The sequence below is a fragment of the Pistacia vera genome, unplaced genomic scaffold, assembly GCF_008641045.1.
Source record: "Pistacia vera cultivar Batoury unplaced genomic scaffold, PisVer_v2 Contig210, whole genome shotgun sequence".
Taxonomy (NCBI): domain Eukaryota; kingdom Viridiplantae; phylum Streptophyta; class Magnoliopsida; order Sapindales; family Anacardiaceae; genus Pistacia; species Pistacia vera.
Genome location: NW_022196014.1, coordinates 362,334 through 369,472, shown reverse-complemented (window position 1 = coordinate 369,472; position 7,139 = coordinate 362,334). Strand labels below are relative to the sequence as shown.

The window sequence follows — 7,139 nt, the reverse complement described above, 5'->3', positions numbered from 1 at the left end:
ATATATATATATATATATATAGACATTCATTTTTCAACAATATATAATCGAAGAGATTACTTGAATTTTATGGGAAGAGATATAATTATGTAAAATTAAATGTAATATGCACATATTCAGTATTTTATCTGTATTTACAAATTAAATTAAAATATATGATACATAATGATCAATCCATAAGCTATATAAATAATGAATAATACTGTATTAAAACTTCTATATATTCACCAATCACCATTAATTTTAATTAAAAAGTGGTCAAATTATGATAAAAGAAAATTCTATAATATGTGGATAGGTAGTATTTTGACACAAAGTTGGAAAATTAAGTGTAATGCTTTTTCAATCATCTCACGTGATTAATAGTAGTCGTCTTTGTCTCTTTGTTTTTATTTTCTCTTGATTCTATCTTGCATTGAATCAATTCTAAAGCTAAAATGCAATCAATATTGTCTTTTTTTTTTTTTTTCGGTGACGAGGTGTATAGGTCAGTTTATCCACACCTTAACTAATTCTTCAAGACTTTGAAATTGACAACTCAGTAAATCTCCTCAGTGAAAACCCTTATTAGCAACTCATAGATCAAATTCATGACATTTTAAGTAATATATTCAAAGTCTTAATTCTTAATTGTCAGTTTTTCTTTTAGCTTCTTGTCATTTAATGTGCAATTTGAAAATTTAAAAAAGAATAACATTGTTTGAGTTAAATATAAACTAGCACTCTTGTGACAGAATAATTAAAAATTTAAGGTTACGAAAGAAGAACATAAAATGAAAAGAGAAACTGTTGAGAGTGGGATTTGAACCCACGCCCTTTCGGACCAGAACCTTAATCTGGCGCCTTAGACCAACTCGGCCATCTCAACTTTCATGTTTGACTAATGAAGTTTTAATCCTATAAATATTTTTACTCAAGTGAAGTCTTAATCAACTTCAAACAAAAGGGTTAATGAAATATAAACGCACCCATAACTTTTGTAAATTATCAAGTAATCTCCTACCGTTAGTATAATAGTATTAAGTCTATTAAAATTAACCTCAGAAGGACTTTTTGGTCTTTACATTGTAAGATCAAAGATATACCATTTTTTTTTCAAATCTATGACTAGATCTATTCCAACTAGAATAGATCTATGGCCATTAATGCCCATGGATTTGGTCGTTTCGGGCTAGATCCATGGTCAGATCTGATTGATTGTGCATCGTTCCAACAGCTATTGGCGGCGACTGGTGGTGGTGGCCAGATCTGGCTATGGTCTTGGGTAATCTGGTTGAAGTGCAAAGGTAATAATGTCTTAAAAATCTTGTATATAAGGCTAAAATTGTCCATGAAACTTCTTGAAATTGTTTAGATAACAAGGGCATTACTGTCCTAAAATTTTATTAGTAAGGGGGCGTTTGGATCATATAATATTTTATTATAGGGGGATATTATATTAACGGAATAAAAGATCACCTTGAAGATTACTGAGAATATTTAGAAAATGTGTTTCGCTGGTTCGAATATATTGGTGAATAATATATTTGGTTGGAAGGATAAATAGGTGGGTATGTTATTTAAATTACTAAATTGTCCTCATTTTTAAATATTAATTTAACATTATTTTTTATTATTATTTTTTGAATAATTCTTTTAACCCCCTACTTTTCAGATTGAGCAAAAACACCCTAGCAACCAAAAACGTTTTAAACTTAACAAAAACACCCATATCCACCCCAAGCCACTGCCGGCAGCCAGCCACCATCGTTGGCAGTGCCACATATCTGGCTGTGAAATGCTGGTCGTTTCACGGCCAAAGACTTGGCTGTTTCATGGCCAGATCAGTCGCCGTTCCACGGCCACATGCTTGGCCTTGAAACGGCCACAGATCTGGCTGGCTTTTTTCGACAGATCCATGGTCGAAAAAAGCCTCACCAACGCTCGGCCAGTCATATATGGTCGGTCGTATGAGATCCATGGTCGAAAAAAGCCTCACCAATGCTCGGCCAGTCATATACGGTCAGTCGTATGCCATTATGGCGACTTTTGGCAACCTTCGATGGTGATCAATGGTGGTTGCCGGTGGTGACTAATTCTGGGTATAAAGGCATTTATGTGAATAATGATAATAACAAGGGCAATGTTGTCCGAAAGATTTAAAAAGCGAGGATAAAAGTATCTGCGTGAGTGATTGGGTGTTTTGTAAATATTAGCAAATATAAGGTTAATTTGGACCAAATGCTCAACTGTTTAGGAGCAATATGGGAAAAAAATTGTAATACCAGGGTAAGTTTTAATAACAGCCCCCCCCTAGGTATTAAAATTACCGGAAATTTACCCCCCAAATGCTACTGTTTGTCATAAAATATTTCAGCAATAATTTTTTACAAACCAACCAAATATCGTCATCTGCTCAATTTAAAAAATATTACCCTAGTTATCTAATATTAACCCGATCTAAACGGCCCTTAAGGGGTAAAATTGTAATAAAAATAAGATTACTAGGTAATCTTGAATACCTAAGAAAATTGTGGTATTCAAATTACTATTTATATAACCAACAGTGATTACTATATCTTTATTGGTATTGGAATCTTATATTACTTGACAACCAAACATGGTCATATCAATAATATAAGACACCAATAGTGGAGTAATGGGATATAACCCCCAACCAAACAGTCGTAAGTTTGGTTAAGAGAATGTTATATTAATGGAAAGATAGATTACCTTGAAAATTACTAGGAATGTTTATGGAAATGTATTGGTTAGGTTGGAATAAATTGGTGGATATGTTATATTGATATGTTTGGTTGGGAGGTAAATGAGTGGGTATGTTATATAGATTTCTAAATTGTCCTCCTTTAAAATATTAATATAATATTGTTTTTATCATTATTTTTTGAATAATTCTTTTTAAACCCCTACATTTGGAATTTTGCTAAAATACCCAACCATATAAAACTTTAATTTGTAGCAAAATCATCCCCACCCACCCAAGCCGTTGTTGACAGCCAACCACAACCACCGTCGGAAGTCACTAGAATGGCGCATGACTAGCCGGATCTGGTTGGTCGTGCACTGGTAAGGCTGTTTTCGGTCATGGATCTGCCTAGCTAGATTTGACCGTTTCACGGCCAAATATTTGGTTGTGATCTGGCTGTTTCTGGCTAGATCTATTCTGGTCATTTCCTGACCAGATTGACGCATAGCTGGCCAGATACCGTTGATATGGCGACTGCCGTGGGCGGTGGTCTTTGGTGGCTAGGGTATTTTGTTAACTTTTAAACTTTTTTGTGGCTGGGGTTTTTTAGCTAAATTCTCAAATGTATGGGGTCTAGGATGGTTATTTGGTAGACATTTGAGGGCAATTACATCCGAAATGGTATTTAATTAAGGGAAAAATAGGTATAAAAATCAGACTATCTCAGTAGTCTTTTAATAACACCCCCTGACAAGGTAATTTGATTACCCTCTATATTACCAATGGTAAACCCTATTTGCAACAAAAGATTACTGTAATATTTTATTTTTTGCAAAACAAATAAGGGAATCTTGAAAATTAAACGAAGATTACCAAAGTAATCTTATATGACCACGAACCAAACGCACCCTCTGGTGTTTTTGGTTCAAGGAATGTTGTATTATTGAGAATGTTATATTAATGGAAAAATAGATTACCTTGAAGATTACGGGGAATGTTTAGGGAAATGTGTTTGGTTGGTTGGAACAAATTAGTGGGTATGTTATATTAATATGTTTGGTTGGGAGGAATAAATTGGTGGGTATGTTATATAATTTACTAAATTGCCCTCCTTTTTAAATATTAATATAATATTTTTTTTGAATAATTCTTTTAACCCCCTGCATTTCAGATTTAGCTAAAACACCCCAGCAACAAAAAAAGTTTAAAACTTAACAAAAATACCCCCACCCACCCCAAGCCATTGTCGGCGGCCTGCCACCTCTGTCGATGGTGTCAAAGTGGAGATTTGGTCGAGAAACAACGGTCGTTTCACGGCCAAATATCTGGCTTTTCACGGCCACGGATTTGGTCGTGAAAAGCCAAAAATGGATGTTTCCAGCAAGGGATCACTATGATCCATGGCTGGAAACAAGCTTATCGACGCAAGACCGACCACATACACCATTCCGTCGTCGCTGGCGACCTTCGACAGTGGTTTCCAGTGGCTGGCAGTGGTGGCCAAATCCAGACACCACCCTTTGCAGTTTTTTTTTTTAAATTTTAGGGGTGTTTATGTTCTAAAAACTTTGTATATAAGGATAGAATAGTCGATTGATATTTTTGTAAATTGTTTTTAAAACAAGGGCATTATTGTCCTAAAATTTTATTAATAAGGGGTAAAATTGTAACAAAAATAAGATTAAAAAGTAATCTTATAATACCTAAGAAAATAGAGGTAATCAGATTACCTCATATATTATCAACAGTAACTACTATTGGTATTAGAAGATTACCAGAATTTTATATTATTTGATAACCAAACGTGCAATCAAGAATATAAGATGAAATTACCTCAATAATCTCATATAACCCCCAACAAAACACACCCTATAAGATGACATTATTTAATATGCCCTCCGAGATCAATTAATATTATTTTTCCTATAATTTTATAAGAGAACTTTTTAATATTTTCGTAGAGCATTTTTTATAATTTAAAGGGTTTTCTTTTATATAATTCTACAGGTATATGATACATTATTAATTATATTTGTGTTTAATAGATAAAATAAGCATAGGGCAATTACTGTCTTTTAAGTCATTAAGATGGGAGTTTGATTTGTTAAAGTCATGAGACGGATTATATATCGAAATTTGTATATTAACTAATATGATAGCTTACTTGTTTATACCGTACTAAAATTGGGTTGATTGAATAAATGATGTACTTATGTTTATTCTCAAACTTTCATGAAATGTTGTATTACTAGGAATGTTATAGTGATGAAAAGTTAGATTACTTTGAAGATTATTAGAAATGTTTAGGGAAATGTGTTTGGTTCGTTAGAATAAATTGGTGGATATGATATATTAATATTTTTGGTTTGAAGGAATAAATTGGTGGGTATATTATTTAATTTACTAAATTGCGCTCCTTTTTAAATATTAATATTAATATTATTATTATTATTATTATTATTTGAATACTTTTTCAACCCCCTGCGTTTGAGATATTGCTAAAACACCCCAGCAACAAAAAAAGTTTAAAACTTAACAAAAACACCCCCACCCATCGCAAGCCATTGTTGGCCGCTTGCCACCACTGTTGGCTGCTTCGGAAGTGGTCGTAATAGTCGGATCTAACCGGCCATGCGTTGATATGGCCATTTTCGGCCAAATTCATCATGGATTTAGCTGGAAGTGGCCAGATCCACCATGAATCTGATCGGAAGTTGCTAGATCTACGACTAGAACTAATCGTCATTAACAGCCAAAAGCCATAGATCTAGCCAGAAATGGCCATAATAGATCTAGCCATTTTCGGCCAGATCTACGGCCATGTTGGCGCACGACGGTCATTTCTGACAACCTCCAACAACTTTAGGTGGCGACCGGTGGTGGTTGGCCAATTGCCGGCAATGGTGGTTGGTGGGCAGCGGTGGTCTTGGGTGGCCTGCAATTTGTTTTAAATATAAGGGCATTATTTTCCAAAAACTTAATTAAATAAGGGTCAAATTATAATGGTAGATTAATTTTAAAATAAGGGCATTATTGTTCAAATTTTATATTAATAAGGAATAAAATTGTAACAAAAATAAGATTACCATGTAATCTTAAAATACCTAAGAAAATGAGGTAATCAAATTACCTCCTATATTACCAATAGTATTGGTTATGGAAGATTACTGAAATCTTATATTACTTAATAACCAAATGTGGTAATCAAGTAATAAAAGATGAAATCACCTTAGTAATTGGGGATTACCCCCAACCAAACACGCCCTGTAAGTATAACATTATTCTCAAGTAGGATTCTGAATTTTCATTCCAAGTTACATATCATCTTATCTTTGGATATATATATATATGGCTTGTCACTGATGGTAAATTTCTATTTATGAACAAGAAGTTGTTTGATAATTTAACTGATATGTCTAGAAACTCAATCTATTACTATGATCATAATATGTTATTTGGGTTTAGAGCAAGGTTTTAAAACCTGGCCTGAGGTGAAACTCGACAAAGTCGTTGGTCTTAGGTTGACCGATTGAACCGATTTACTGGCAGGTCAAACCAGTGACATTAGCATGTAAAAATATTTGAAATCCAGCAAAAATACCCCTAAAAATTTCACATAAGTCCCGCCAGGTTTGAAATCCTGCAAAAACACCCCAAATCACACCAATGGCGTCGACAACCCAGGCCAAACAGGGCCTATTTTGGGCTTTGCAAAAACACATCCCATCATCATGAAAACTCTCCTCTTAGCCTCCTGACCAAAACCCATCTCACCCCACCCTCGTTTGCCTCGCCAATTGGCGACAACAACCTGATTTATTTTTGCTATTTTTGGTCATTTCACTCACGTGAAATCAACTCTGTCACCACCTTTAGACTCATTGGCCCTTCCTCTTCAAAAGTCGCAACATCCTAGCCACTAATTGTTTGCCAATTGTCGTCCTAATTTCTAGGGTTTGAGATGAATGATAATCCGACTTGGTGAATGCCTCGAGTCCCGGTTCAGCCAGTTCAATTGGCTGGGCTAGGTTGGGTTTTAAAACAATGGTTTGGAGTACCTAATGGACTCTAAACCCACACTGAACTTGATGTGATACTTTAATGTAAAGGAAGTGATTTTTAGTCTCTGCTTTTTTCTTTTTAGTCCACATCTTCTACGTTAGATAAGTATATAATTGTAACAAAACAAATTATTTTTCTTCCTCCATACTTAAATTCCAAATCTTTATATTTGTGATACCTAAAAATTAAATGAAAATTAGGTCAAAAGAATTCATAATTTCACAAGTAAATTGAAGCTTATGTTAATAATCAGAATTACTTAATATTTCTTCTTTACAAAATGAATTAATTTATAGATTTCATATCCTTCTAGACCTAAAGCAAACACAACTAGGGATGTATACGAGCCGAGCCGAGCCGAGTATCTCGGTACTCGAGCTCGACTCGTGAT

The 7,139-nt window shown here is 34.2% G+C and overlaps 1 non-coding gene across 1 annotated transcript; it reads right to left on the bottom strand.

Moving 5' to 3' along the window:
- Positions 1-787: 787 nt before the first annotated feature.
- TRNAL-AAG lies at positions 788-868 on the bottom strand. The gene has a single exon. It is a non-coding gene; the product is annotated as a tRNA-Leu (tRNA).
- Between the last annotated feature and the right edge of the window lie 6,271 nt (positions 869-7,139).